The sequence below is a fragment of the Onychostoma macrolepis genome, chromosome 08, assembly GCF_012432095.1.
Source record: "Onychostoma macrolepis isolate SWU-2019 chromosome 08, ASM1243209v1, whole genome shotgun sequence".
Classification (NCBI taxonomy): domain Eukaryota; kingdom Metazoa; phylum Chordata; class Actinopteri; order Cypriniformes; family Cyprinidae; genus Onychostoma; species Onychostoma macrolepis.
In genome coordinates, this window is record NC_081162.1 from 10,965,082 (window position 1) to 10,976,592 (window position 11,511).

The 11,511-nt window shown below is 36.5% G+C and overlaps 1 long non-coding RNA gene across 2 annotated transcripts in view; it reads right to left on the bottom strand.

Moving 5' to 3' along the window:
• Positions 1-10,343, bottom strand: part of LOC131545500 (uncharacterized) — a 52,319-nt gene extending 41,976 nt beyond the window's left edge. For both annotated transcript variants that reach the window (XR_009272444.1, XR_009272445.1), the window contains exons 1-2: positions 9,994-10,343; positions 9,005-9,251 (exon numbers count right to left, since the gene is read on the bottom strand). This is a non-coding gene — a long non-coding RNA (uncharacterized LOC131545500). The remainder of the gene's footprint in view (positions 1-9,004; positions 9,252-9,993) is intronic.
• Between the last annotated feature and the right edge of the window lie 1,168 nt (positions 10,344-11,511).

An 11,511-nucleotide genomic window follows, 5' to 3' on the forward strand; every position in this document is an offset into this window, starting at 1 on the left:
ATATATATATATATATATATATATATATATATATATATATATATATATATATATATATATATATATATATATATATATATATAATTTGAATGGGACTCATCAGGAAAAAATCTTCAAAGTGCCTCCAACCCGCAAATATGTACTAGAACGTCTGCCATTAAGGCCATCAAGGCCAAAGTTCTGTCTCCTTTGAACTACATTCCTTAGTGATCGGGTGGTGAAGAAAAGTGCTTCAGCGTGTGCCACTGGGTGACGGGGGCTGGGCTGCAATGATCTAAAGTGAGATGGAGGAACATGTCCTAGTCAGGTTGAAGGGTGAAGTGAATTGGGTGGGTGATGGGGGACTGGCATATTGGGTGGGGGGGCACTTTCTCCTCTAATGCCCCCCGGCACCTCAGCCATTAGTATTCCCTGGCGCGGCCGGAGTTCATACGGCTAATGGAGTCGCTACCTGGGGACATTAATTGTGCGTGACACCACTCGAGGGGCTTTTGTGCACTCGCTCTAATATCAGCACGCACCCCCCCGACAAAGCGCCGGGAAAGATTACAAACAAAGCCCAAATAACTGCCAACCTTACACTGCAGTTTGACAGAAGGGGGGCCTCAAGTTCACTCCTGACACCGATTGGCAAACCCCCGGGTGTGTAGCAACATCGGGTGATGGCGAATCTGTTTCCACTGCTAGGAATAATAATAATAATAATAACAATAACAACAACATGTAGTGAGGGAATGTGTCTTCATCAAGAAGAGGAGGCCAAGGGATGATGTAAAGGCAAGGTTGCAAATGTGGACTAATGCTTAGAAACAATGGCTTACAGCAACTCTAACAATATGGAATATGTTTCAAATAATGCAAAATCTTATTACTAAACACATACTTTTATAATATATTAAGGTCCAAAAGTCTGAGTCCACTAGTGAAAGTGGTACTATTTAGCATTTTTATAGCTTAATAGAACATTTTTCTTTACAAATTATATAATCAGCATAATTTGCTATGACTATTTTGCCTAAATTCCTAGCAACGCTAGCATACATGAACTTAAGTTTGTGTGAAACCAGATGATCATGTTTTCTAGCATTATTTGAGATGATCGGAAGAGCTTCTAGTGCATTCGTAGAAGAACATCCTACCATGTGTTAATTACTGATTCAAAATTTGGGGCAGATGAGATTTTTTTAAAATTGGGCCCACCAAGTCTGCATTTATTTGATTAAAAATAACCAATAAAACAGTAATACTGTGAAATATTATATCAGTTTCAAATAACTGTTTTCTATTTGAATATATTTTAAAATATAATTTATTTCTGTGATGGCAAAGCTGAAAAGTCATTACTCCAGTCTTCAGTGTCACATGACCCTTCAGAAATCATTCTAATATGCAGATTTGCTGCTCAAGAAACATTTATTAATATTATCAATGTTGAACAAAGTTGTGCTGCTTAATATTTTTGTATCTTATACTTTTTTTTTTTTTTTTGTTATTCTATGTCATAACATTTTTTCCTAAATCCTAAAAACATTTCCAGGTTTAAAAGAAAAATGTTTTATTTATCTGACCTCAGACTTTTGGGCCCCACTGAACATAACATACAGTAAAAATGTATATACACAATTAATTTAGCGCCAGAATATATAGGAGTACACTGGGTGATACTAGGGAAAATGGTGATTTAATTTGTTGAGAATAACAAGTGATCTTGCAAAACCCACAGGACATGAAATTAATGCGCTTGGAAATTATCATATTTCTCATTACACTGTCACCCGCCAAGCTTGTGCAGCTACCTGGTCCAGAAAAAAAGACTGCTGGAATATGAGAAAGGAAGCTGTTAAATTGGAATGGATTATTGTATATTATTGTCATCTTTTCTCCCTACATCCCTTGCAATAACTGCTGCCTTTTGCCATCATCATTTACTCAACTGAAAATGTATGTTGTTATAAACTTCTGACAAAAACAAGTCCCACTGAAAAGTGTAATAGTGTCTGACTATATGTGTGTGTGTGTGTGTGTGTGTGTGTGTGTGTGTGTGTGTATGAGAGAGAGTGAGTGAGTTGAGTGAGTGAGTGAGCGTGCATACCTGGTATTCATCACCTTATGGGGACCAAATGTCTCCACAAGGATAGTAATACCAGTAAATTTTGAAAATCTAAAAATGCACAAAGTTTCCTGTAAGGAGTAGGTTTAGGTGTAGGGTTGGTGTAGTGTAGGGCAATAGCACATACAGTTTGTACAGTATAAAAACCATTACGCCTATGAACCCATAGAACATGGAAAACAGCGTGTGGGTGCGTGAGTGTGTACACTCACCTGAGCTTATGCAAAGAGTCCCTCTGACTTCATCGTGTGTGTAAATTGAGGGATACATAAGAAGATTTTGAATAGAATATTTAATTTCTCTACACAAAACTTCAGACTTCTTATTACACGATTCCAATCTAAGACTTTTAATGGGATCTTTGTCATCCAAGTTATTTGCCTTCATGGTCCCTGGCGTGATAGTAAATGCCAATCCACTCATTCAAAGTTAGAAAATCATTACTGTCTTTTGTTACTGGATGTTCTAGCAAGCCACAATAAAGCCAGCCTCGTGTTAGGAGTGTCAAAACTATTCTCCAAAGATAATGTGAAAAATGGCTTCAAAAGAGCCACTCAGAGAGATAATATGATAATTTGATTTCCTTGATAAGCACCATGGAAAAAGCCTCGCTCTGGCCTTTTTTTTTTTTTTTAAGAAGCAAAATCCATTACCTCTTCTTAATTCACCCTGGCATAAATTAAGTATTCTCACTGGCTATTAGCCTATCCATTAATACAGCCAGGGTCAAGACAATTGAAACCTGAAGTCAAGAAATATGGAGAAGTATTTCTCCAAAACGTTTCGTCTAATGGCAGCTGAGCGAGAGTCCAGGATCTTTTGCCATTAATTGTGAAATTATCTTTCTTTCCTTTTTCTTCTTATAAACAGGCAGGAGGAGATAAGAGGCACAGGGGCCGATAATCCTGTTGCGCGAAATGAATTTCCGTTCCACTTGTTTCTTTATGTTTCAGGCAATTTCTGCTGGGCGATAGATTGTTTCTGGAGATACGGGCTGTGAGTAGAGATGGGGAAATGTCTGAAGGCAAGTATAAAATTAGTTTGGAACCAAAACTGCATCAAACTCGGAATAATTATAGAGTAGTGGGGCCACGGTTACATTTAAACTATTACAAAATTGCATTTCATTGTAATCAAAATGAATCCCCTTTGAACTGAAAACAGCGTTCAATATATTCCTGGCAGTGGGAGAAATCAGATTAATCGGATCCATCATCTATTTACTGATGCAGGGGGAATGAAACTAGAAAGCTCCATTAAAAACAGCTACATTACGTTTTAATGGTAATTCTCATTTTCTGTACCAAAAATACATTTGGAATAATCATCAGAGCACAAAAGGAATGATCATCTACTATTACTAAGGGATATTGTGTGGAGAGGTTGCTGTGAGATGAAGATTGTTCAAAGATGAGGGCTCCTGAATGTCTGCACAACAGATGAGGATGCCCACATAACTCGGAAGTCCCCCGGAGCGCTAATGGTCAGAGGTGAGGCTATATGGCTCTCGTACTCCAAAACACCTCAGGAGCATAAATATATATTTGAAATGATTCTTAATGCATGCATTCAAAACTCATTTACTAACCCTCATGTAATTCCAAACCACTTTTCTTAGTATCTTAGAATCATAAAAGTAGTTTACTTGTTTGCCAAGTCTTCTGAAGCCATATCTTTGTGTGATGAACAGACCAAAATTGATTTATTGACTAAGATCTTAAGAAACGAATATGTCCAGTGAATACGAATGAATCATTCAGACAGAGTTTTGATAGATGGATCGACTGATTCACTGAAAATATTTGACTGATTCATTCATACATTGAACGCCGTCAACTGAAATCTCATGAAAGTGCCATTTAGAGCTGGTGCATACATTCAGATGATAATGTGGGAAAATTTTGGTTTGTTTACTCTTCAAGAGCCTTCATTTATATGTATAATGCCCATTCACAACAAGGATGATAACTATAAAGTCTTAATAATCATTCTAAATTTATGAGAATAGCGAAATCCACACCACAGCTAACAATAATGAAACATAAAAATTATATATTTGGAATAACTTTCAGAGCTATAATTTATTGCTGATGAATGATAAAATCATTAAGAGTCAATCAGAATTCACCTAACTTTCAAGATATATTTGTAGAATATCATATCATAAACACATCTGCCAATAATAAACAATATTATCATCCGTTGGTGTATATGCTAATATAATTTTGCATTATATTGTGAACGAGCCTTTAATAGCCTATAGCATAATAATAATAATAATTTAAAAGGTTGCATCTTATGGACCGCTTTTATAATTCCTTTATGGTGCAATTGTGTCCTTTTTGAAGCATGAAAGCTATTTATTGTAGTTGCACGGAAAAGAGCAGTCAGCACATTTCATAAAAATATCTCCTTTTGAGTTCTACAGAAGAGAGAAAATCATTCAGGTTTGGAATGACACGGGGGTGAGTAAATGATGACAGAATTTTCATTTTTGGGTGAACTATCCTTATAAACCTTCAGTCAAGAACAACACTGACATTAACTGGGAGCAATACCGCCGGGAGGAAAAATACAGTATAATCACACAAATAATCAAGTTCAGAGGAAATATTCCACAATATGAAAGCAAAATGAGATTCAGAAGAATTGTATGTATTGTGAAGAGAGTGACAAGGTGAAAGAAAAATCAACATCAGTGTTTCTCACGTTCTGCTCTTCGACAGCAGGTGAGCTCATCTATAACGCATCAACGTATCTCCCCCATACTGAAACCTCTGACATGGGACCTTAGCTTAGAGGAGATGAAATTAAGTGAAATAAAAATCGTATTAAAAATTATTATCGCCTAACAGCCATTAGTCTAAAGTGTGCTGTCACCATTTGATGGATTTCTCACTTAGTTCAATGAATGTTCTAACGACATTGATAAAATCACTGCAAACCAAATACAGTTAACCCGCTCATGGAGGGCCACACATTGTGTCAACACCATAGAGAGAAGCCCTGCTAAAGGAAATGCAGATCAGTTTTTGTCTTCGAAAACCTCACAATATTTGCCGTTCATCACTTTGGTACCATCAGAGACGAGGAAACTCAAAAAATAGATGTCGTCTTAAGGTGACATTTACCTTTATGGCAATTTCTGTGGGTGAAACGCAGTTCTCTCTAAAGAAATTTGAGCAATCTGCAATTTCATGAAGCATTTCCCCACACAAAAGTTTTACATCGGATTCATGTTCGTTAACCACTGAACATACAAACTTGCATTATAGCCGGTTCGTTTGGAAGTGGCGTCAGAGTAAGCAGTGATTCATGCATCGTGACACTATTGATAATGGACAATGGACCTTCTCTGCTCGCAAAAGTTCGCTACGGTGCCTTTGCTGTTCGTGAAACTACCCTTTACTCTCCGCTCAGCAGTGTAATGTGCTGGTGGGCCTGAATTTTTCCTCGGTATTCACTGACCACTTCACTATTTCATCTACCTCCGACTATTTTTCTACTTTGGGGAAAACACTTTCTATCACTGTCAGATAGAGCAGGGATAAAAACTCTCCAGCCCTGGATTAGCTGTCCACTTGCCTCCCTGCAGTCTCAGAACAATAAAACACAAGAATGCACTTCCCTACATGGGTCCTCCACATTTACTTAGAGCAGCTGAGATACGGCCGCTCCAGGCCATTGTGTTTCGGATCTTTGAGCGTGAATCACTAAAGCATTTGAGAGCCTGATTTGAATATGAGCTCATTTTGATGAATCAGCTAATTGTTTTATTTCCAGTTTGAACTTTCGGGTGCTTGTTTATAAAGTGACGGAGGGAAAAAATTTAATCCTCAAAGAAATCTTCACATTACATTTTTCTCAGTGCTCGTTTGTGGATTTCAGATTGTCTGTGTCCCTCGTTGCAGCCAAGATGATCTGATTGTGAGGAAACAGACATATAAACCTTTCAATCTGTTTAATTAAGACAGCTTAGCAGTGGCACTGGGTTGCTGAGTATTTAAGCTAATTACGGTATTAATTACAGCATGAATTAAATGACATAATTGCCTTTCAAAACAATGACTCTGATAGCTTAGGTAAGGTAAAGGGTTAATTTACTATGGAACCAAGCATGCATTATTTACGCACCCTGATGAATAATACATTTAAGAAGTAGGCTTATAAATTTCCCAACACAAAGCTAAAGCAAAGCAGAGAGCCCAAGCCGAGGCTGATTTGAATATATGTCTCAGATGAATATTGCTTGAGTTATGGTTGTGGCAGAGTGGAGGCCCTCATTTCATTTCTGTAGCTGTGTAAAAAACACAGGAGAATTGAAACATTTCTCCCTGTACAAATGACCTCTTAATATCAGCCATAGGATTAAAGAGGGAGAAAGAGGAATGTTTCAAATGGGTCCATACTGTTTTAATGAAAAAGTTGCTTATGAATTGATAATATTGTTAACTATGCTGCATTAGGGCTATAAATGTAATACTGCATGTTGCTTCATTACGCCAGTAGGTGGCGACAAGTGACTGTCCTTTTGAGTGAATCATTGACTCATTCATTAAAAAGATTAATTCAAAACACTGATTGATTCATGAGTGCCTTTATGAGTTGAAATTTTAACTCAACCGAATCGTTCACAAACACCAATTCATTCACAAATTCCACTGTGTTGCTCAGCGGCGCGAAACATTCTGTCGTGACTTCGTTTGGAGTTGTTTTCGTTGGCGCAGCAAAAGTGCACAAAGTAATAGCAATGTTGTATCTAAAAAGTAAGTTAATATTATTTTGATATTTTTAATATTATTAGGATTACCTGCTGTTATATCCACCTTATCTTGCAACAAGGAAGTACGGTATTTTCTGTGAATGTGCGAGACTTTGGATTCATTAATCGCTGTAGGTAACAGTAAACAGTAAAACTATTCGGAGTGTCTTTACACTAAGTGCAAATAGAATGGGGGAACTATGACGTCACTTTGTAGGTGGATCGGTGGTTAGCATGAAACATTCCCTCGACAAAAAGCCAATAGGATTTTTCCATAGGCTTTTGGATTATCGCAAAAAATAAGCTCCGTGTTCAATCATAGTTCATGAAACTTACACGTTTTGTCCATCAAGATAATCTTCACAAAATAATATAAAAGCCGAAATAAAAGCGCCAGAACTAAAAAGCTAAACTTAACGAACTACAGCACCACAGTCGCTCGACTTCAACGTCAGCACCACCGCGCTCCCGACAACTTTTTCAAACTTATTTTTAACGTTCAGTGAAAAGGATTTCATATAACCGTTTCATATAAACTGGAATAAATACAAAACTAGAGCCAAACTAAATCTGAAATGAGACATTAGTAATAAATAGTATAGTGAATAAATGAACAGTGGTGGAAAGAGTACTAAGAAATTGTACTTAGATAAAAGTATTGCTACTTAAGGAATAATTTACTTGAGTACAAGTAAAAGTAGTGAAAAATAATATGACTCAAGTAAGAGTAAAAAAGTAGTTTGCTGAAAAACTTACTGCATTACAAAAGTACTTTAGGATTATTTTTCTATTTTTACCGAAAATGAGATGATGTGAGCATTATGAAGCAGGGTTAACCCTAACCCTAACATCCATGTACCGTGATGTCTGTTTCACAAATGAGACCCAGGAAATCCCTTAAGGACAAATGCATCAGATATCACTACAGCTGAATAACATCCAGATACAGATGCTTTGACTGATGAAACGTGGAAGACAATAAACACACAATTGCAATGCAGTGCTAATTGATATAGCTTGTATCACAGTATAGAATTTTATAAAAAATATTTTCTGTCTCACTGTGTTAAGAAGCAACATGGAACCACAGAAGCTAACTGTTTCAAAAACTACTGATGTTATATAGTGATTTTGGAGCAAAACATGATATTAGTCTCATAAATTGTCATGTTTGACGTTATTAAGCAAACATACTACATATCCCTGTTGCCAGGAGCAATTGTTTTATAACTAATTTTGAAAAGTACATTCACGTATAAGATTATGCGGTTGTTTTTAAGAAGGGCAAGAGCAAAGAAGGGTAAGTGAAGGTTTAAAAGAAAAGAAAGGGTCTAAAACAGTGTGAATAGAAAGGTGCCAGTAAAAACTAATGTGGGGTATGGGTAAGGTTGGGCATCGTTTGAATTTTAATGATTCAATTCTTGTCAATTCCTAATTTCGATTTCATAGTTAGCTGAATACTATGAATGAAAATCAACAGGCTAAAGAACAGTTACACAAGGATGTGTGTGCAGCAGAGAAAACAGCCCGTGAGTCTTCTTGCCCCGAATGGTTTAAAATCACATTGAAAGTGTAGTATGTTATAATAACAAAGGTGGACTCCAGGCACATTTTCGGTAGGACGAAAAAAAAAAAGAGCATTTTATTTAACATGTTAACCCATACCTAGGCTTGGGAATCCAAAATCTATTCCAATTCTGGAATAGGATGCTTAAATTCAGGAATCGTCTACTTGTTATAAAATTAAAATTTCGATTCCTCTTATCGATTCCTTTGTGCGCAGTTTGATATGACTTTAAACCATTCAAGCACAAGAAGACTCATGCTCTGTTTAATGAGGAGAACAGCAATGTAAAAAAAATTAAAAACAATTTTTGACTTTTGTCTAATTGACAGGTTTTATTTTTTCTTATGTCTTTTAATTGGCTAAGAAATCAAATACACAGCTGGACGATAACCAATCATTTGTATTCTATAATTTTTTTTTAATGTATTTTCCTAATATACATTTTAGGATTGGTTTATGCAAACACATAAGGCAGAATAGTTTCTATACTGTAATAAATGTTATGTCAATTAGCACTACATTATTCATATACTATATTTACTACGTGGAAATGACCTGAAATTACCTTTCTTTAGCTACAGCAATAGCTGGATGCCTTTGTCCATGGCTGCATCCGAAAACTGAAAAATGCTGCCTTCGGAGGACACATTCCAAGGTAGGAAGGCATCAAGGCACGTCCGAATCCAAAGTTAGCTTCACTTCCTGCCTCATGAGATACCTTCATCTGATCGATTTCTGAAGGCAGCACAGATGTATCCTTCGCTGCCTTTGATATCCCACAATCCTGTGCGTTTCATTCCGTGACGGTTGAGCTAAAAAACAAAGATGGCGTTTGAAAGTTGCGTTTGGTGCTTAGTTTGTGTGTAAATGTATATTTCTGATGAACTTTTTGCACTTTTGATGTTATTTCTAGCGAGAAATTAGTATTATAGTAATTAAATCTTCCTTTAGTTATCACCATAACTCGTTCTATTTTGATGTAGATCATTAAACCCTTACGCTGCCTCAGAAGCCTGTCCGAAATCAGTTTCGTGAGGTGCCTTTGTGCAAAAACGCTGCTTGCAAAGTCATTGCTTCATAAGGCAGCAAGTCAGCTGCCTAAGTTTTTGGATGGATGCAGCCCATATTAGGGATTTCCTGCACGTTATAGGTTATTCTACTAGGTTGTTTTGGACTTTCTGCGGGAGAGCGCCCTCCGGCTTCGAGTATGAATGAAACATACACTGCATGAGAGGGTTCAGCGCTCCATAATGTTCACATCATCGTTTTGGATATGAATAAATTGTCTGGCCATAGACAATCTCGTTTCTTCGATCGTGTGCTCACACATCCAAACCACACACACAGAAAAAGTGATTTAAAATGCTTCTGATTGACAAATAAATCATGGTTGTTCTATCAGCCAGGTGCATGTAAAAATGCATGAGCTCTTATTTCAGTGTTGTTGTTAATGTTGAGGTCATTTTATCTTCGCACATTTAGTTTAACTGCACTGTTAAAGAGGGCGATTTTTACCATTCAACTGAACTGTGTGCATGCATTTTAGACACTTACATTGTTCTTGCTCCATCCATGCAATAACTGCGTCCTTCTATCAACCGAGTTTCGATTTACTTATACTTCTGTGTGCTCTGGTAATATCAACAGTCTGACCCATTTCAGGAGCTGACAAAATTACGATTTAAAATCAGAGCATAGCTCACACATTCACTAAAATATTAGGCTTGTTTGAGATTAGCTAAATCTGCGCAGAACCGATCACTGGTGATCACCGCGAGATGCATGCCGGTTAGAAAAGTGTCCGAGTTACTTCCGCCTTGCTCTGATGTCATGCTGACGTGGGCCAAAAAACTCTCGCGACGGCGAGGCGGCTGTGTCGGATTGAGCAGTCGCGCGCAGTTGCTCTCCACCGACTGCGCTGATCAAAAGCATGATGGGAAACGACTGACTGAGGACACAGCTTAATGCTCATTGGTTCAGACAACCGTGACGCTGCTTTCTCTTCTAAAATGTTTTATTTTTTAAATCTGATTTCATGCTATTATATATTTAAATTGTGCATGAATATTCCCAAACACTATGGCAGTGCGATCTCTGTGTGAGATATGTGATTGTTATCATATTTTCTATTAAAATATAAAATATGTTTGAATTAAAATAAAAATGGATGATAAATACGCCTTTCGTATGGAATTAAATAGCAAGCACTTAGAGTGTCTTGTTCATCATATTTATATTCATATAAATGCAACATAACTGAAATTATATCATGTTTATCAGCAGCACAGCATATGAGTGAGAATAACGCGATATCTGCCTTTGATCTCGTTGGTATCTGTTCCACTTCGAGAGGGCAGAACTGTCAAGGTGTGTTCGACTTCATGTTGATGGTCACAATAGTGACCGGTGTGATAACAGTGAATTTAGGTTTACAATAAATCCAGTTGCAGTTGTTAGTGAAAATTGGACCAAAATGTTGCAATGACAAAATATTGCACTTAATTAAAAATTCAAATGTTACAAAAAATGTACAATATTGATGTTGTAATACTGGTAGCACTAATATAAAAATTTGATGTTATATTTTACAAAAAAGTAACAATTTTGAAATATGTTGATGGTTGTATTTTAATTATTTATTTATTTATTTATTTGTCTTTTATCTCAGTGTTCCTATCAATGTTAAATAAGGTTTTTTTTATGCATAATTTTAAAATAAGTTTAAAATAGCTGGACCGGCCTTTTCAAAAAAGGGTTATGACACTTCATTTGGATAATTTCATGTCAGGGGAAAATTGGGATTAAACAGGTTAACATTAAAGGAATAATTCACCCCGAAATTTAAATAGGCTAGTGTTTTTTTTTTGTTTGTTTGTTTTTATACCTTCATTTACTCACTCAAAAGTTGTTTTAAACCTGAATGAGTTTCCTTCTTCTGCTAAACATAAACGCTATTTTGTAGAAGGTGGAAAACCAAACAGTTGCTGGTCCACAGTGACTTCCAAGTATTTTTATTAATTATTGTCCTACTGTTAAAGTCAAAGTGGACCAGCAAATGTTTCGATACCCAGA